Here is a 20,799-nt window from a genome sequence, read left to right as displayed (position 1 = left end):
TAGTGTGTAAACCCATGTACTCTAAGGAATTATGTTAAATTCCAGTGGCATTTAAGTAATTCAGTTTCATAATCTTCTCCTGCATTCAATGTGAAAATCCTATACAAGAAGTAAATCTGATGAATGTTGTAATTTAGCCTCTGATTGTTTCAGAATAACTTGTGATTGTTTACAGGCTGAAAATGAAAGAACTTCACAAGGCTTGGAAATCATTGAGCTCATTTAGTTTGATGCTCTGTAAAGCAAGGCAGTAGCCTTTCTTGAATTTAAGCTAAACATTCAAGTTGAGACTGAATGTTAACAAAGAGAAGAGTTGGAAGTGATGGAGAGCTTGCCCTACTAAATACATTTCAAAATACCTTTGAGAAAAGAAGCTTGAAAAACAGACCTTGGTCTGCTCAGGCCAGAAATATGCAATTAGCAAATTATTAACCTTGTTGTGAATGGTTTAAGTAACGTGGTACTTGTTCTGTTTCACTTCTGATTGACTATATAATAGCCACCATCAGCAGTCTCTGCTGTGTGCTGGATTGCAAAATCTGCTAATTAACACATTCGTTTCATATTGCTGCTGCCAATGTTTGCATTGAAGAACGTGGCTTTTTTTGGCCATATGGATGGGTGGGAATATCAAGATCGTGTTATGGCTCTGTGCTCATTCATGTGTGATGCTTTGTGCTCTGTTTTTCCCAAGACATCTAATCAGGCTTGGGGCTGAGCAGTGCCTTTTTGGAGAATCTTTAACTGAAAGGTCAAAATAAGCACAAGGCTCAGAGACAAGTCTTGCTGTCACTCTTCCCAGCCACCTCCCGCCCTCCTTTGTGTGTGTCTCTCCACTATACATATGTAGGAGTCCTTCACCCTGCACATTCAGCTGTTCTTTCTTTCCTGAGACTCAGGGTTTTAAGTGCCACTCAGGGTCTTCCCAAACAGAGCCAAACTCTGCCAGCTGGATCTCCCTCAGGCTGGGGGTGGATGATTTGTGCTGTGGGAGCTCCTGGCACTCACCTGCTGATGGGGCTGCTGGCTTTGCACCATTGCTGTGCACTGTCAGCTGCCTGGCATCTCTGTGTCTCAATTAACCTCGTGTAGGTAGACCAGGATTTACCCTAAAGGCAGTATTTGCCTGTGGACTGGTATCTGGTGCTTCTTCAAGGGAGTGGGAAGGAAAGTGTGCCTTACAGTGGTCTCAGTGAGGGCTCCAGATGATGCCATGGAAGCTGAAGACGGATTTGCATTCCAGATCGGGTCTGACATGAGTAAATTTGTTCACACTTACCCTCTGCTGCCTCCCATCCATGCACTGAAAGTGTTACCAGGAAACTCCCTGTGGGAGAGCATAACCATCAGGAGGGGGAGATGGTAAAATCTGGGTATTTGTTCCAGCTCTCAGGGTGCATCTGAGGAAGATGCCTTTGTTTTATTGAATGAGAGATATTTTATGGTATTGATGGGCTTGTGCCTGTTGTAAGAGCATTTGAGGCAGGCAGCTCTCTTGCTTTTGCTGTCACTATTTCAGCCCTGCTTGGTTTCTCCTCTCCCTTACTCACCAAGTGCAACTGAAAACGAGGTACTGAGGCAGCCCATCTAGTTTTTTGTATGCAATCTAGCAAATATTAGTGTTGGAAACTGGGCTCTTGCTGCTGTTTGTCTGGTAACATTACCCTCTGTTGTTTCCTTGTGCTGCTTTTGAAAAATGCTGGTTTGGTTTCTCTTTGAGAGGTGGTTGGCCCATAAATGTATTCCAACCCACCTAATAATTCTTCTCTCAAATCTTTCATCAGGTTTTTTCTGTTATATAGTTTAAAAAGAAAAAAACCCAAATGCCTTTCTTTACCCCTGGAAACAGGAGTCGTCTTGTTCTGCTGAGCTGAGTGCTGCTCACACTGATCACTGCTGTTCCCTTTGTCTCCGTTTATTTTAGAGTTAAGTTTTAAGCTGTTTAAGACTAGGCTATTTTTGTTCTGTGTTTTTGCAGGATCTTTTACATGGATCCTCTAAACATTAAAATAAATGCTCTTAAAGGCAAAAGTACCATCTGTATCAGGGCAAGATGGTCATTGCTCTGAAAATGAAGCTTTGTGGGTTTATTCTGCTAAACCATTTTGGCAAGCACATGCCTGCATAGAGGAATGCCTGTGTCAGGGCTGGGCTTATGACCATCTCCTGTCTATGTTGGGTTGCCCTTTGTCAGTCAGATGGCTCATGATCCCACCTTCTCCCTCTGTCCCTCTTTTGACAGTAGCTGTGGTGCTCAGCAGGGGCTCCCTGGCTGTGTTTGCTTTAGCTGGAGAGGTGTTTGCCTTCACTGCAGAATTCCAGTTTCCAGCTGCCAGGAAACCTGGAGTGCTTTTGTTGATTTGTTAGGGCACAGTGCACCTCAGGAATGCCTTTGCTAAGGAGCTGGGAGTGATGGAGGGGATCCTGCCTGTTGCAGTGTGAAGCCTTCTTGTTCCTCTCTACAGAAACACCAAGCAGGAATCCCCTAAAGCAAGGCAGGGAAATAGCTCACTCGGCTGACTACTTTGGAGGGTGTCAAAGTGAGACTCACTTAGGTTTCCCTGGCACAGAAGTAAGGCAATGAATGATAGCTGCAACTTTAAGTGAGTCTTTGTGGGAGATGATACTGTGAATTGCCCTACCAGAGGGTTTGTATGCATTTGGTCAGTGTTAAAAGCTGGCATTCCTGAGCCACTGACTAGGGCTTTTTTCTGGGACTTGGCTTTGGGTCACGTAAATCTTTCCTTCTTGGAAGAAGCAAGTTTCAACCTCTTTGGATTTGGAAACTTCTAAACATTTTACAGTATGGATACAACAATGGATTTGGCTTTTTAGTTACCTTTGGAGACAGCAAAAGTCTATGCACTACAAGTTTAAAAACCACTGATGCGAGCATGTCTTCCTGTAGTGAGTTCAGCAGAACACCTTCACCTCTCTAATGTGTTGCAGCCATCTGATGTGCACCCCTTTTCTTTGCTTGTATTGTATGCACACACAAATGCACATTTCTGGACTTTCACTTGAGATTTTGGAGGCTGTTGCCCTAGGTGATCTGAAAATGTTTGGTGTTTGTACAGGGTAGGGTGGTCAGCTGGTCACTTTGTTTTGATCAAGTATTTGGTAGTTGCAGAATAGGTTGTGTTTATGGGGCATTGGTGCTGAGAAGGAATTTCCTTTCCTGGCTGAGGTAGAAAGGCTGTCCACGTACAGCTTTATTCCTTTGCTTTAGCATTCCTTGAGGTTGTTTCCCTATTTTACAAATGCATCTTTTGAGAACTGCCAGGAAAATGTCTCTCTCAAATGGAAATGGAAATTTCTGAGCTCACAGGAATGAAAACCTTTGGGTCTGTGCTCACTGAGTGAAAAGAGGATTACCAACCAGCCATTCTCCAGTGTGCAAAGCAGTGGAGCAAAGTCTGCAGAGACCCTCTGAAAGTTATTGGCTTTCCCAGGGAAGGGTGCTTGTGAATAGAATTGAATGAGGTTGCTTGCGTCCCTCTTGGCTTCCCTGCTGCAAGTACAGAAAGCAGCGAAACTTGGAACTCAGTAGATGCCTGAATAAAATGGGAAATGTGTTTTTTTTTAAGTAGATTCTTTGTGAACAGGTCTAGAGCCAGTGTTCCTGCATTACTGTAAGAGAATTAATGGGTTTGTGACTGCATTTAGGCCTGAAAAAAGCAGGGAGGCAATGCTGATTTTTCCAGAACTGCTTGAAGGGTTCAGAAATGAGGATGGTGTGCTGGAGCAGATGCAGATGGCTTATTTTCACTGGGGACTGTTAAACCTGCCAAAGTGTAAACTGCATCTTAACAGGAAGATGTGAGACAAGGTCTGCACATCTCTCCCTCCTAATTACTACAGCTCAGCTGCTGCTGTCTCTTATACTTACACATCTGAAAGGTGACAATGACAATGTCTTGAATGACAAAGCAATAGCAAGAAGGGTCTTTTTTTTTTATCTGTAGTCTGCAACAAAGAAGTTATTCAACCAATAGTCAAAAACATCCCTATGAAAAATCTTTCTCCCAGAAACTGCATCTATTATTTCAGAAAATAATCATAATTTCTGTAGATCTTGATGGCTTGTCTCCTGAGTGACTACAGGTAAAGCAGCAACCAGCTTTCTCCTCCTTCCCACACTGACAGCTTCAGGAATGTTCACCATAGCAGTGGGACTTCCATTTTTGCTGTCCCTGCAGTTCTGCACTGGGTTGCCTATGTACACGTTATCTTTTTTGTTAAGTTGGAAAGCTCTTTTCACTCTTCTGGCAAAAATCTCCTGTAGCATTTTCACAGTAGTTACTGTAGATGCCAAAACCCAGACTTTCAGATCTTCATCATTCATGGCATGCAAAAGTTGACGTAGTTTTTATGACCTCCTGTAGAGGAACAGGTACTTCAGTGGGAAAGATGGTGCTGTGGTTGTGATGGCATTGCAGTGGTACAGCCAGAGTGGAGGCAGTGGTAGCTCCCAGCTGGGCTGCAAGTGATTGTTGGATTTGGTGTTTCTTCCAGAAAATCTGTTTTAGGTCAGGGTCTCTGCTTGCAGTCTTGCTGGTTAGCTACAAATGTGTTCAGTCTTCCCTGACCCTTCCTCTGTTTCACTGTATCCCTGTAAATCTGGTTTAAGAAACAGCTTTGTGGAAGTTCGTCTTCCTGCCTCCCCACCTGTTCTGTTTAGCTCAGGAGAACATGCTGCCAGGGCAGGATGGGCTCTGATCAGACACTGCATGGGGCTGATGGGGCTCCTCTTCTCTGGGGACAAACACGCAGCAGAAAAAAAGGCAAAGCAGTGCTAAAACCACAGATTTTTTTAGGTGAGAGGAGAACGTCCTTCTTCATAGCCAGTTCACAAATAGGGAATAAAAGTTGAAGCAAGGGGATGCCTGTCCATTTATATCAGCCTGGGAAAAGGTGGATTTCTCTGTTGAGGCTTTGCCTCAGGCATCTTGCCAAAAGGCATCTAGTCTCTATTCACTTCAAACACATACAGTTTCTTAGCCCAAAATGTGTAGAAGGCTCATGAACTGTGATCAGCTGAAGGCCAGAAAGCATGACCTGGTGCTTCATAAAAATCAATGAATTGAAGAGCTGTGACTTCTGGATGCTTTGGAAGTATGAGCAGTACCTGCTGTGCAATGTGATCCTAAAGAGCATCAAAGGGTAATCAGCTCAAACATGGATCTAACCTGTATTTATCTAACCTGGAATCTGTGCTGAAAATTAGAATTTGCATAAGTGAAATGATTTTGCAAACACATGCAATTGATTTCTTCGTGGATCCTGTGTATGGGATTTCTTTCTTCAGAGCACAAAGAATTCAAGACAAATTTTACTTTGGAGCTAAAAGGCGTGTTTTTAGCAAAGGCAGTGCAAGCAGTGTTGGGACAGACTCCAGGTCTTTGGTGTTCCTGAAGAAACACAAACAACTGCAGAGAAGGGTATGGCTCAGATCCTTTTGCCAGCATGCTTAGCAGGCAGCCCTGTACCAGATCTGGTTCAGGCTTCGACAAGTGACCTCTGTCACTGAACAGGAACATAAAGAGCCTCAGTGAGCTTTGGCTGAACTAGGCTTTTGCCTGTCTGCTCTGGAGAGAGAGTAACCTCAGTGTTCCCTTCCCTCCCTCCCTCCCTCAGTGTGTCTGTGAAAATACTAACTTGATTTAGCTGCCAAAAAAAGACATTTGAAAAGTGTACATTGCTCTCCTGTGTCCCAGCTTCTGTAAAATATGGGTTATGGTTGGTTCCTGTATATGGTGCTCAGTAATTTTACAGAAGAGAAAACAGCACCACTGCAACTATCCACACAACACTTAATACAGTGAGGTCTTAGTCTGTGTTAGGACTCCAGAGTGCTATTCTGGGCATTATGAACCTGATTATATTACACACAGAGCTCAGATGGCTCAGAGCCACACTCAGGATATTAACTGTTTCTATTAAGCTTTGCGTTTAGAGATCCTTCTGTCAGAGCAGGGGGGCAATGCTGGACGAGCTGGCATTCCCACAGCAGAGCAGTGTGTGTGAGCATGGTTAGGGAGTGTTTTGTGTTTCATTTGCACAAGGGGTAACCAGAGTTCCAGAGCTTGCTAACTTATGGGTGCTCAGTGTAATAATCTTTTCAATGTACTTGTTTTGTAGTTGCAGGTTGTGGAGGAGACACTTACTGATGTAGATGTGCAGGAGAGACTTTACAAAGTGCTATAAATGCGTCATAAGGGGAAATCCATACATAGTGTGTCATCTGGCAGAGATTGTGATAAAATGGCATTGACTGTGATTACTTGTCATTTTTGACAACCTATGCCCCTGGAAGAGTGTTTTTAAGACTTGTTTTAGTTTGTGATGAAGGTGGCTTTAGGAATAGTTAAGGTCCTTCCGTTTCTCTTTTAAAAAAACGGTATCTTTTCATGGTTTTGTTTTGTGCTGTTTCAGAGTTTGTAAAAACAAACACCCTGAAAGCCCAAACAATAACAATAATAAAAGAAACCCTTTGTGGATCACCTCTGTGAGCCAAACAAAGTTGATGAGTTTCTCACTGAATACACATTGTCTGCCAGGTGGGAACTGTGCAGCTCTTCCTTCCCTTATCACCCTGCAAGTGCAGGAAGAGATAAGAGGAATTTATTTAATCCTGCTCTCCCACTGGCTGAATTTGAAGCACACTACCAGACAGGTATGCTGAATTTGGAGCCTAAAAGGCTGCCTTGAGTAGGAAAGGAAGGCAGAGAGTATGGCTGTTAGGGATATGAGGCACTGGGATAGTGCTAGCGGGGGAAGAGGGATGCTGGACATGGTAGCACATGCTCTTGGGAAAGCAACTTCTCGTCTTGCCCTGGAGGTAATGAGAATTTGCCTTTGCAGGGCTTGGGGCTCTTCCCAATAAAACTGCAGTTTGCAGCTCCTTTCTCTGTACTGGGAGAGATGCAGCTGTTGAACAGGGACTGACTACTGTGCAGCAAAGTTATTCTTTGCAGGAGACAGAAACAAGTGGATGGAGGTATCCATGTGCCACGTGGATCCACATGCCACTGCTCAGTTCATGCTTTGGCTGATGGAGAGGGGTTGAGTTTGCATGTGTTTTTCTGAAGAATATCCCCTTTCTCAGAAAGCAAACAGCTGACATCTTGACCTTGCAAAGGCTTGAACATCTTTACCTTTTGAAAACACTGCTCTCCAAATGTAGGTCTATAGTGTAAGAAATGCATGTGATGACCTTGGTCTTCCTGTGCCTTCTTGGCTACACTTTTTGTCTGGGATGCCAGTGACCCTGAGATCTGGACATTTCCCTCTGCTGTTTTGTGTTAAAAATGAAGAACAAACTGTAATGTGTGGAAGCAGTTTGTGTGATGGAACGCATCAAAATAAACTTGAGGGGATGGTGGTGGTGCTTGAGAGAGCTTGGCTGAAACCTGGTAATTGGGCTGGTGTGAGAAATCGCTCATCTATCACACTGGGGATAGCGGGAAGGAAAAGGGCAGCCAGGAAGGGACTTAATGGAAATCAGTCCCCAAAATAAATATTGCATGAGTGGGGCATAAAGAGTCTCCTTCAAATCAGATTCTGTGTCTGAGCCTTCCTCCAGAATTTCCTGCAATTTAGACAAATTACCAACTTCACATTTTTTTAAGTGGTGTTTGTGCTGAACACTTGCAGCCGTGCGTTCCCATCCAGCTGCTGAGCAGAAATCCTTGTTCTTCAGTCTTGCTGGGAGCTGCTCTGCGCCTTTTTGTGGCAGCAGCTTTTTGCAATAGGAGCCCCCCCCCGGCCCAGGATGGCTTTTTCTGTGAAAGAAGGCAGGGAGGCCAGGCAGACATTATCCCTTGCCGGAAGGAGGGACCCGGGCTCCCTGGGGAGGAGGGACGGGGAGCGAGTGATTCATTGCAGCTGGCTGCAGTTTGGCCTCCCCTCTCTCTTTGCCCTGGGTGCCAGGGAGTGACAGCTTGTGGGCAGCAGGCCAAGCTGTGAAAAGAGGAGTGTGTGAGGCCTTTAGCTTTCTCATGCTTTATCAAGCTGCAAAGAATAGCTCGATATTCAGCCAGCGTTGGTGCAGGTCAGGAGAATGGAAATGCGGACTTAACTCCTGACATGCTGGCTGATGGCTGACCGCAGGCTCCGCGCCCATGAGGGCGGCTTTATACCGCAGCGTGTGGGGCAGAAGGGAGGAAAAGTGCCTTGGTGACATGGTAAAGATAACTTTTTGTTAAGTGGGCAGCCTCTGGGACCTGCTGGGACAGTGGAAAGATGAAAAAAGGGCTTTCCTCTTGCGGCTTGCTGGCTGTGTGCTGGTGGAGGATGGAAACACTGGAAAGTAGAGCTGCAGCAATGACGAGCGTCCTGGGAAAGTGAGAGGGACTGTGATGGACAAGTGGCAGGTCTGTCCCTTCCCTGCTGGCACAGCACTGGCGGCTGTGGTATCAGTGCCGAGAGCAGGACGGGGCCATTCCCGGGATGTCCCCGTGTGCCGAGGTCCTGCCAGCCTGTGCGAAGGGCTGCCCGCCGGCGCGCAGAGAGTTAAGCTCCTCATCGCCCGGGGGTGAGCCTGCTTCGGGGTGTTGAGCTCCATTCCCACGGCTTTTCCTTTCTGAGGGCTGGGGGAGGGATCGCCTGGAACAAGTAAAATGCCTGGAGGCTGGAAAACAGCACCCCGGCCCCTCTGGCCTTGTGTTGGTCTGGGAGGGATGTGTGCTTCACGGCAGGCTGGGCAGGGGCTGCCAGCCAAGGCCGGGGTCTGTCCCTGCTGGGCAAGAGCCGGGGTTATTTCTCTCCTTTAGGCAAAGAGAGATGGCTTTGCAGGCAGTAGAGTGCCTGCATAGGGACTGAATAACAGAATTCTCAGCTGGAAGGGTGTAAAGTAGAAAGGAAGCCCGAGCAGTCCTGTGCGCAGATCACAGTACAGGGTTAACACCCAGGTGTTGTGGCTGAGGGAGAGCAGTTCCCTGCTGCACAGGCACGTTTCTCAAAGGCATAAAGGAACGGAGTCCTTTCTTCCCGATGCTGACTCTACCTTCTCCTGCATCACTTTGAGCTGCTGAGTTGAGGTGTTTGAAGTCCTGAGGAGCAGGAAAAGGGCAAGTGAAAGTCTGAGAGGCTGGGTGAGGGAGTTAGTGAATGCTCAGAGTGCGGCTGCGGCTACCTGTGAGCCTAAGTCCCACTCTTTCTCCATCAGCAGTGCAGGGGTGTGGGAGAGCAAGAGAGACTTGCCTCATCCCAGTTTGCTGTGGAGCTGAGTGTATCTGTGTGAGGTACTAAACCCAGCCAGCACCTATCTCCCACCAGAGGGAGAAGGGAGTTTGTGTACCTGTTCAGCCCCTAGAAATCTGAAGTCCCCTCTGAGGTCTAAGGTGTGCAGTCCCTATTATCAATAGCTTTTGAATTCAAGGCAAGGTGAACCGATGTGAGCAAATGGGACCCAGTAGCAGCATAAAGGAGAGATGAGCTGTGGGCTTAGAGTTTGATTCTGCTGGGCTGTGTTTGTGCTGTCCAGACCAGCTGTGTTTGTGCTTATGCCAAAAGCCTGGCAAAACTGTGGTTAGAGGCTGGATTTTTGCTTGTGCATTGGGTGTTTGGCCTTGCATCTGCCCCAGATCTTCTTTGCAAAGAGTGAAGTACTCTGATCCTCCCACTTGCCGTGCTGGCTCCTGTGGCAGGAGGATCTGAAGGGGAGAGGGTTTGGGAAGCAGTATTGCCTGTGTGGGCAGAGGCTTTGGGTAGTTTGGGTTAGCACCCAGATACAGACCTTAGTGGTAAAACAACAGAGTGCAAATATTCTGCAAATACCAGACTCGTGGTGGATCTTGTTGATTGTTAATGCCCAAATCCCAAAACAGGTAGGCTGGAGCCCTCGTTGTCTTTTCTGCACCCAGGCACCTAATAATGGTTGCTGAGCTCTGCTGTGAGTGTTCTGCAGCTCTTTGCTCTGTCCATTTATTCACCCAGCACTGGGAAATGTGGCTGGAGTGGGAGCTGGGGTCCCAGGTGGATCTGAGCCCTGTGCAAGGCAGACCTGCAGTGGATGCACAAAGAGAAACTCTCACTGGCTGCGAGGTAGCTTGGGACCCAGGTGCAGCCAAGGCACCAGCGAGAGCTGGCTCCCCTGCAGGGACAGGGGGTGTGTTCCCATTGTGCCTGTTCCGGTTTGCTCCTGTCTAGCCTCTTCTCATTATTCTCGCCTTGAGCTGTCTCAGGCCCAAAGGCAAAGTGCTGCAGAAAGCTCTGTGGGCTTTCCCTTGAGAGATGCGGGGTCCTTGGAGAGTGGCTGTTCAAGGGAAGCACTGCAGTGGGCTGAATTGAGGCTGTTTCAGGCTGCACAGCTCTGAGCTAATCTCCCAGAGGCAGAGACATTACTCACCAATCAGGAATGTGTCTGTATTTTTCCTAATGAGAACAAAACATTTTATCCCTGTTCATTAGCAGAGAGTTAGCGTGTGCGGTTGCTATGCCAACAGACTCCTCTCCTCTGCAGACACACACTGGGGGTGTCCTCCATGCCATGGTTAGAAGGGTGAGCAGGAAGGCTGGTTCTGGCAAGAAAAAGATCCCATTGTTTTCCCAGGGCTGCCTGGACTTTGTGCAGCTGGCCAGACCATGCCTTCTCGGAGGAAGGGAACCACAGCAGGAGTCAAGTGCAACAGATTTAATTTATTGGAAAAATAGTCTTTGCATTTCATGCTCTGTTGTTTTTTCCAGCTTGAGGCACACTCCTCAATAAGAGAAATGAAGGTGTCTCAACGTTCCCAAGAGTCCAGATGGTAAGCAAAATGTGCCGGGAGTCCGCCCTGGGATGCCCATGGACAGCTGCAGCCCGCTGGGCTCCTCCGTGTTCCTGATCATCTCTGTGTGTGTGGCCACTGTCATGCTGGGCAGCCTCTGGATGCTGCTGCGTGACGAACCCACCTGACCAACTGTACCACCTGTGATTAGTTGGACGAGTTCTCCAGGCACGTGGTCTACTGGAAAGAGTGAGTGGCTGTATGTGGGAGTGTTCACTTGTTCCCTTTGCAAAGGGAGCATTCTCTTTATGCAGGGAAATCCTGCATAAATCCCGTGAAGGATGAAGGACATCTCTTCAACAGAAGCTCAGTTCTGTAGAGTTCTGCTGTAAGCACATGTATTTACTCCAGAGGTTGCCTATTTGCTTGTCATTTTTTTCCTTTTTCACCCCAACTTTCTTGAGAGAGTGATTGGGAATTGTGGGTTGCAGTGCTGCCAAAGTCAGGCTACTGTACACCATTTGCAAGTCTTCTTGGCACCTCTGGTGCTGCACTTGAAATATAAAAACTAACCTTTAAACTTTGAATTTTCTCTAGAAGTCAGTTAATTTAACCTATAGACAGAAACAAAGCAAAAAAACCAAAACAAAACTGTGAGTTTCTGATGGTGATCTATAAGTAGAAATGGGCCAGTGAGTGTTGCCAAATCTGAAGAGAGACTCCTGGAGCAGGAGTGATGTTCATCTCTGTCTGTCAATCACCATGGAGTGTGATGAGCTGCTTTGTGCTGGCTGAGCTTTGTGGTGTTGACAGCTATAGACCCTTGAAGAAATTCTCCCTGAAACAGAATTCTTTCAGGCTGCTTCCTATTAAACAGGATAGTTACAACTCTGCTGTCAGTTTGCCTGGTGAAGCACTCTGTAGGTGAATACATGCAATTTGAATACAGAAATTTGAATATCAAATGTAGGGTGGTACACCAGAGATCCCAGACTGAATGAGATGCTGAAGATCTGCAAATCTGCATGAACCTCTGTCTGGGAAGTGAAACCCTGGCACCTGGATACTAGGAGCTGATGTAGATGAGTCACTGACTTTTGCACTGGAGAGATGAGTATCATGTTAGAGCACTGGGAGTACGGGAGCCCTTCATCTGAAGGATGTCTGCTTGTTGGATTTGCAGCTCTAACATCAGAAGAAATGAAATCAGCAGAAATAAAAACAGTGAACAAAATGAGACAGCAACTCCCTGCCCAGACCTCTCTGGGGTGCACCCTGAAAGTTTGGTAGTAAACCTGGATGGAACTCTTAGATAATAAAGAGCAAGTTTTCAGAAAATCTCTTTCAATCCAGGCATCCAAGAATAAATCCTGAATACGTGTAACAAATGTACAAAGATTGGAGAGTCTGGTTGCCTCAGCTTTGCATTGCTCTGGGTGGTTCCAGTAAAACCATTAAATCAAAGCAGTTTGAAATAGGGAATGAGTAAGTACTTGAGATGACTTGAATTCAGTCCAGTCTGTTCTGGATCCATGCTTTCAGGGTACATAAAAAAATACAAGATTGTAAGGAGGCCAGAGGACTGCATGTTGTTGTATTCTTTGAGATACTGAGGTGATTCTGTCCAGATCCTATTGAAAAAGTGCTCCAGCAGAAGTGCACTAGAGGACATGCTTTTTAGTACCTTGAAGTGTGAAAGATATGTCTGAACAAACTAACTTCTGAAATGTGAGTTACGGTTATTATCTGAGTCGCGCTCAGCTTCATTCCTGTGCAGCCGGAGTAGCGACTTGGTGTTACCTAGGAGAGTGTTACTTGTTCCCTCCTCCTCCCTCCCCTCCCTTTTAAGCAGTTCAGGGACTGCTTTTCTGCCCTATTTACTGTGAACCACCAGTTTTTAAGAATAAACACACAACTGCGGTGCTGTGTGCAAGGCAAGAATTCTTCAGGAGAAACATTCACCTTTGCCTCTGAAAACACCCCAGGTGCTCATAGAACCTTGGAAGAAGGGTTCTTTGTTTTTATCAGGATGAGTTATGGGCAATTTGGGGGGTGAGGTGTTCCTTCTAACCCTTAGAGTGTGGTTCAAAACTTGTGGGATAGGTTTGTATTTTCAAGAAGCTGTTAGCACCGAGTATTTTAACTCTAGGTAATGTATTGTTCTGTTGGGTTTTAATGGCCTTCTTTCTCTCTTTTAATTCCAGTTATACTTCTACATATCTGCATTTTAAAAAACACATATTTGACTCTTAATAGTAAAACTGGCAAAGGAAAGAGTAAAGCCAGGAAAGTTATTTCAGCCTGACAGGAAGGTTTAGGTTTCTTAGTCAGCTAAGCATGTATTATTAACAAACTTCTATATCTCATAAACAATGTGGGAAGCAATTAGTGCATTTGTGAAAGAAATCACTCAGGATTTTTGGGAGTTATGATACAAACAGTCTCCAAACCCAGATATTCTTATATGACTCTGCAGGAGAACAAGGTCTGGTAAGAATACTGTTCTGTGTAGCATCAGGAAATGTATAAACACTGTGCCCATACTTGAGGAAAAACTACTGGATTTAAATGTTCATGAAGAATGCATGACAGAATAAAGCTCTGGCACATGATCTTGTGAGGGATCTACCCTTCATCAGGGCAGGCTGATTCAACCAAAAGATAATTTGTATTTTCAAAGAACTAACAGGGAGAGAAAGTTTTTTTAAAAATACTCCCTGTTCTGGTGGATGAAGGGTGCAGCTGAATGCTGTGGCTTGAAAGTAAACTTACTTTTGAACAAAGTCAGTTTAAGGAGTTAGGCTGAATATTTTAACAGAGAGCTACCAGATGTGCAATTCACTATAGAAGTGGGGAATCCCTGCTGTATTTGATAACCATCACACTAGTTCCTCCAGCTCTTATGGAAGTTGAGTTTTCTACAGCTTTAGGAAAACCATTGCCATCTTAATAGAGGTATCTTCAGTTTTTAGAAATGGAACAGCAGCAATAGTGAACAGAGGTGAGTGTTACCTTCCATACAAAGCACAACAGAATAAGTTGGGATTCTTCCATCTGAAAAACAATAAATGACAGTTATCATCAATTCCTGAGTCAGCTGCAAAGTTTAGAGGGGGAGCAGCCTTTTTTTTTCCTTTTACATTAGAAGTATGAACAGGTTGCATGAAGTAAGCTTAAAACAAGTAACAACTTAGTCCTTGATGTGTGCAGTTAACCTGGGAAGCTTCTTACCACAGGATGTTGTGAATGCCAAATATCTTTGTGTATGTGAGGACCAGGGGCAGGTCTGTAGAAGAGGGAGCTATTGAAGGTTACTGAATGCATAGAAGCCACCTTTATCCCAGGAGGTCCCTGAGCTGCTCATTGTTGAAGCCTGGGAGAGTATTCAGGGAGGTGAAGTGCTTCTGTGGTTTTGCTTCAGTCTGATGTTTCAGGCCAGAGCCAGACAAGTGCAGCCTGGGGTGGGAAGGGGGATGCTAATAAAACTTGTGAAAAAGGAGAGTGGCACAGCTTGTGTTCTAGGTTGGTTCTGTGCTGCCTGTGATGTACAGCCTCTCGCTTGCTGAAGGCACTGCCTTGGGCTGCTGGAGTCTGCAGGCTGTTGACTTGAACTTGAAGAGAGGCAGAGAGTATGTCTAGAAACTACACAGGTAGGAAAAGTGGTGAAAATGAATATTGTAAGCAGAGACTTTCCCCTTTTCTCTGTGGCAAATACTGTTCCTGCTATTATGGGATGGTAGGTTTTATTGACATACAGAGACTGCCTTACTCCTGATAGCCTACATCTTATTTGTGTTAATTTCCCTCCTTTGAAAGGGTGTTTCTTGCTTTGTAATGGACTCTAAGTTAATTTGAACTAAAATGGGTGATAAGTTGATGCATGAACAGTAAAACCTCTGTTCCAAAGCCTTTTCAAACTAAAAATGTCATGGCCTACGTGAGGTTCATATTCTTCAGAAGTACTCAAAACACTGGTCCTATTTTAAGTCCTGTCTAAACATTTAAAAATAACTCAAACAGGGCTCACTTCTAGATGCTTCACCCTTGAAAGCCAGCTCTTGCAGTTGGTTTTAGATGCTTACCCAAATGTACAGAGGGCACAGTACAGAACAGCCCTGGTTGTTCCTTTGAACTTTTAATTTCAGAAGGAAGAGAACAACGTCAGGCTATCTGTTATTTTGTCTCTAGAGACATGATCTCTGCTGTTTTGAGTTTTGGGAGTGGGGGGTTTAAAACTTTTTGTTGACTAACTTTGCTGCTGTGATCCCTGGGGAGCAGCTATGCAGAGCTGACCGGTAGCGGAACTACGGTGCTGTGTATTCTTGGAGACAGCTCTTATGACTGAAAACTGAGTTGGTGTGTTTTGGGAAACTACAGCCCCTCTCCAGGGATACAGAAACAGTCTTGTGTGCGTATCATGTTCTGTAGTGAACATTACTCCATGGAGTGGCTGAGAAGTTGGGTGTTCAGATTACAGACAGACCTGGGGCTGAGGGAGAATCCAGGTGGAAGGAACTGAAGTTCCTTTCCTGTTGATTGCTCCCCCTTTATCTTGATTTAGTCAACTCTAATGTAGGAAGAAGTTTCTATCCCAACCCCTAAGTCTCATCATTGCAGAGTAGCAATGTGCTCAGTTGTTACCCCTTACATGGAGTATCTTTCCTGGTTTGTTCTCAGTTTCTCAATTATTGTTTTCATCAGTAGCTTGGCTCAAGCAGTGATTCTCTCTCAGCTTGCTCCTGTGTGTGCTGGACCTGTCTGCCATTCCCCAGATAGTCTGTCCAGATTAGTTTTAGTTTGAACCCATCTTTAGCCAGCATGATCTTTTCTATTCCTAGCTGATCCATGATTTTAACAAGTGTATTTCCTACTAAGCCCTGAGAAGATTTAAACTAAAACTTTTTCATGAGGCTAAATTTGTGTCAGCCCCACCATGGACTCCAGGGTTGACATTGGATGGCTGATTATTCAGTTTGGTCCATGTATAAGTCTGAGCCACGCTTTTGTGGGGTTTTGATTAGTTATCTATGTGTGGCAGAGTAAACTGTTTCCTTTCCCAGAGGAAGGCACAGTCCCTGCCATGTGTGTGGAGTACACAGCTTAAAAGGACAGAGGAGGGCTGCCTGGACCTGGGACAGTCTGCAAACAGAACTGTGATGACTACAGGCTATGGTTTATCCTTCTAGCACAGATGTGCATACTTCTCCCTTGTTTCCTTCCTCTCTGTTCTGTCTAGCTGTTCCTTCTAGCAGAGGAGCAGCCACTCAGCTGTAGAACTCGGTGCTGTTCCTAACAAACTACTGTAAATCTGGTTTTCCTGTCTCCTGGGCACTTTTTTGCCCAGGGGTGACCCTGGCAGGCAGCATGGTCTTGAAATGCCAACAGTCAGCCAGTTATACTGGCTGAAATTCCTGCTCATGGCAGTTTGCATTTCAGATTGGCACTGCAGACCTGTTTAGTGCATCTCTGCAGCCCTAGGGTGAAGGTCTGGGCTTCTCTGAAAGGGGAAAGGATGAGCCAGTCAGTCCTGCTCAGCCAGTGGCTGTCAGACTGAGCAGGTGGGAGGGTAGCAAACCAGATGAAGAACAGTCGCAAACAAAAAGTCTTTAAAATTCATGGCTCTCATGAGCAGGTAGCTGGTTCTGAACCTTTGTGCCTCTAGGACAGCACCAAAGAGGTTTTCTCAGCCCTGAACCAGGAGCTCAAATATTTTGCCAGAAAAAAATAGGATCTCCTTAATCTGAGTGAACAGAAACTCATGTTGGTAAAGCCACTTGAAGGTATAAAATTTCTTATTGGGAATTTTTTCTTGTTATACAATCCCTTGTTCTGGATAAGACATGACTAGATATCTGCATGTTAACAAAATAACTGGAGAACTCTTGCTCTACATGGTTTATTCCTCCAAGTACCAAATCTTGCAGGGTCCCAGCTTCTGCTTCCTTTGCCACTTAGTTTTCCTGTTGCTTATTTTCACTCCTCCAGGCTGTGGACCCACTGTGGTATGAAGGGAGAGTATTGCCTGATGGCCTGTGCCCAGCAATAGTTCTCTCACCCCTCTCTATATGCGGTCTGGTGCTCTGAATTTTATCTTTGAAACAAGAACTTCCAAGCGTGGGCAGTGTGTGGCATGGAGGGCTGTGATTGTACAGAAGGATAAGGCTGCATGGCTGCTGCCAGCCTGTGACTTCTCAACCATGTGCACCTTGAATGCCCTTCATGGATGGTTCCTGGGCCACCATTCCATGTTGGACTCCATTTGAAAGCACTGAATATCCAGCCTGCATGGGACAGTCTTTGTTCAGAGTTGTTGAGACTGGGGTGAAGTTGATCCTGGCCCTCAGGTCTGCACTCAACCTGTTCAGGCTTCTGCTCTTGTGTGGTGAGAGCTGATGTTCCTTAGATGTGTTATGTAGGTGTGAAGCTTCCCAAGCTTGGGAAGGTCCCCAGGCTTTTTGAACAGCATGGTGTGTTGTTATGTGTTACTGGCTTTATGAAAGCCTTGGCATTGGCTTCCTGAGGTGGAAGAAAATGTCTGGTCACCTCAGTTTGGATCATTATCTAACAGACCTGTGTAACCTAATTGCCAGACTATTGAGCCTGGTAGTTCACAGCTGATGACTGAGAACCTTGCAGGCTGAGGCATTAATTCATGGCAGATAATTGATCAAAGCATCATTTCTGATAATGCTTTAACATAACTTGAGTAATGCAAGGTAGAATATACCTCATCTTGGTTTGAAGGCAAACCACAAGCAGATTGTGGTAGTGATGTGGAGTTCTGTTTATTCTGCTGTCTCTTATGGGTGGGAGGGGATAGGTACTACTCATGTGGCTGCATTGCATTAAATGTATTTGCATGTTACTGCCTGTATTCATGGCTACAGCCAGAACTGCTGACACTCTTGGAGTGAAAGGGGAAGACTGTCAAATTGCTGTCAGGATGTATGGTTCTCCAGAAGGTTAGGGGAAGGCAGAAAAGTGAATTTTATTTGAAATGAAGGAAAACACCAAGAATTCTTCCTGTCCACCCAGGGCACATTAGTTCTTTATTGATCTGTTGTGGAACTAAATCTGAGACTTAAAGGTGTCAAGAAAATTTTTTTAACAGAGCACCCTGCTCTGCTCAATGTCTTCCGAGCAAAATGATTTATTCAAGACAGGCTACATACAGTGCTTAACATTTCTCATTTGCATCTTGACACCTGGATGGTGGAGCTTGGGATGTGGTCCTTGTGTGTCTGCCTGTGGTCTGTACCACTGCTGGCATGAACTCCTTCTGTGGTCAGCCTCTGTTCTCCCTTCCACTGTGCAAACCTGCAGGGCTGATGCTGGCATGGAAACCATGGGGTTTCCTCTTGGAATGAAAGTGTAGGACTGATGCTTTTTCGCAGGAGTTTCAGAGGATGTTTGAAGTTTCTCTCCTCTCTTGCCGGGTTACTCCAAGGCCAGGTTGGAACCAAAAGAACTTGCCTTGGGGGTGTGGCCTTTGCCTCTGTGAGAGCTTGGTTAGGGGTCATGGTCCTGTCCTCTGGGAAGCATGTGCTGGTTGCAGAGATTTTCTCTCTCCCTTCTGCAGGGCATCCTGCCAAGGAAAATAGACTCTAAGGCAGAAGAGATTATGTGGAGATCGTGTGCTGTCCTGGCTGTTTCGGGATGAAGCAGCTGGACATTTCTGCTTTATAGAAATTGGCACAAAACAGCTATGGCAGAGCAGGATTCTGGCTTTTGTAGCTGGTGGAGCCAAAGTTGAGAACAGGAGGATCCTGGCTGAGGCTGGGAGAGGTGCCCCTAATGACAGGGAGGGCAGTGTGGTCGGGAAGGTGTGCCTTGTTTGAGGTGGAGGCCGGTAAAATATGAATCACATCTGTTTGAAGTAGTGATGAAATCCCAGATGAAGGTTTTCTGTAATACCTGGCCAAACAGTCTGGTGTGCTCCAGCTTTCCTTTCTCCCTGCTTAGAACAGATGGTCCTGACCTACTTTTAGCAGTCGTGGTTCTGCCCAAGGCTTGGCTGTTCCGACGGCACACACGGATCTGCTGTGTTCCCTCTGAGTGAGAAGTTTCCATCAAATTCTGGCAGACAAGGAAGAGCTGTTCCCAAAAGAGGGATTGTGGGTGCACTTAACTTGGATCTGCCACTTCTGTGCTTTGTGGCTCAGGCCCTGGGTTTGCTTTCCCATGGTGTGCATTAACTTTTGTGTTGCGCTGTCAGGATTCAGTTAGATGGTATCTGAATGTTAACATGAGAGGTACTGCCTTCAGAAACAGCCAGGGGGGTTAGGCTTTCAGCCTTCTAAATATGTGATTAGGCAGGGCTGGAGTACATTCTTAATATTTAAAAATAAATAAAGTCTATAAATGTACCATAAAATAGAAGTTTAAATAGAATATCATCCTGGGACAAATTGCAAAGCTCTGTGTAGCTCAGTGTCCTGCCTTTGACAAGATCCAGAGGCAGATGCTTAATGAGGATTGTAAGAAACAGGGCATGTATAATGTGGTGGGTTTGTTTTAGGGTTTGTTTTTTTTCAATTTTTCCTCACCCCGATTTGCCTCCCAGCTTATGACCATCATCAGTTTAGGGCCCTGCTTGGCATGAGGAGTTGTATCTCATCATCTGATCTTGACTATATCTATTCTCCATTAATTTGTATAATCTCTCTTCTCACTTGTTTATGTTTCTGGTCTCCATGACATCCTACAGCAGTGAGCACTACAGCTTAATTATGCATTTTAAATGTTATTTGAAATATTCTACATCCAGTGACGATGTCCCTGAGCTGACTTAGGAAAGTTGTCTGTAACTTTGGTGAGTGTTCTCTTATTTCTGCATTGTAAAATATGGCAGTATAACCATGTAACTCCATCCGTAACTCCATGTTTTTCATCTTGACACTGTCATGTTTCAGACCTCTTGACTTTTCCTTATCTTCCCCCTGGTTGTTTCTTTGTCTGTCCAAAGTCCTGCTCTGCTCAGTCACTCCTTATATGGAAGCTGCTCCATGCTTTTGGTCATCTTTGTTGTCCCTTTTGTTATTGTCTCCTTTTTCAGATGTGGGAATCAGAACTGCCTTCAGCATTTGACAGCATAATGGGGATACGTGTTTTCTTTCCTAATTACCCCACAGGCTGTATTTGCCTTTTTGCTTAAATACTCAATACTGAACTTTTTTTAATAATAAAATTTGCCACTTCTAGACATATTTGTCTTCTCAGATCTTATGTGAATGTACTGAACAGTGCAGATTGCAGAATAAGTTCTTGGCAGATCTCACTGATAACCCACATCTGACAAGGAAACACCTGTCCTTTAACTACTTATTAAATCATGATAGGGACTGTGACTTTATTTCCACAATAGGTTATTTTTTTTTTCAAGAGTCTTAGCTGACAGTTCTTTTAAAATCAGTTTAGTTAATATTAACCAGATTAAAAATTGTCTCTTGGATCTCAGTTAAACAGAAATGGGAAATCTGCACTTAGAATTTCCTGGATGCTGAAGAGGTTTCTCTGTGCTCCCCATATTCATCTATATTTTGGGAAATAATTGGCTTCCTGAAGTCATGGAAGCAAATTTGTTTTTATGTGGAGTGATGGGCTTAGATTTAGGTAGATTATCATAGAAACAGAGAATTTGCTCAGCAGAGCCAATTGGATGGCTAACTTCAGTGTGCCCTGCTTTCCTTACAGGGTTTTATTATAGCTGTAAACCTGTCTAGGCTCTTTGGATATACTCTAAGAGAATGGGATATTTTTTTCCTAACTAGTTTTTTTTTTTCCCTAATTGAAAGTTAAGTCACTGATGCAAATGTAACATGTGATGTGGCAGCTAGAAGATCAAGGGGTTCTTGGATGAGTAAATGGAGAACTGGTGGGTTCAAACTGGGTAAAATAACATTTGAGTGCAGTGTCAGCCAAAGGAGTGACCTGTCCAGGTCAGGTCCTGTCAAAAGGGATTGCTTATCCAGGTCAGGTAGCTAAAAAAGTAGGGTGTTGACAAATTGGGATGAGACCAGAGAGCTACTAGGAAAATTAAGTCTTTCTGACTGAAGAAGCTCAGACCACTTAATGTATCCATCCAAAG

At 45.1% G+C, this 20,799-nt stretch overlaps 1 protein-coding gene across 1 annotated transcript in view; it reads left to right on the top strand.

Moving 5' to 3' along the window:
• Positions 1-20,799, top strand: part of PLXNB1 (plexin B1) — a 77,237-nt gene that overhangs the window by 10,939 nt on the left and 45,499 nt on the right. The window contains exon 2 of the mRNA XM_066558398.1: positions 10,690-10,961. The gene's annotated coding sequence lies outside the window, so the exon portion shown is untranslated. The remainder of the gene's footprint in view (positions 1-10,689; positions 10,962-20,799) is intronic.

The sequence above is a fragment of the Molothrus aeneus genome, chromosome 12 (genome assembly GCF_037042795.1).
Source record: "Molothrus aeneus isolate 106 chromosome 12, BPBGC_Maene_1.0, whole genome shotgun sequence".
NCBI lineage: Eukaryota > Metazoa > Chordata > Aves > Passeriformes > Icteridae > Molothrus > Molothrus aeneus.
This window is presented reverse-complemented; position numbering and strand designations above follow the sequence as displayed.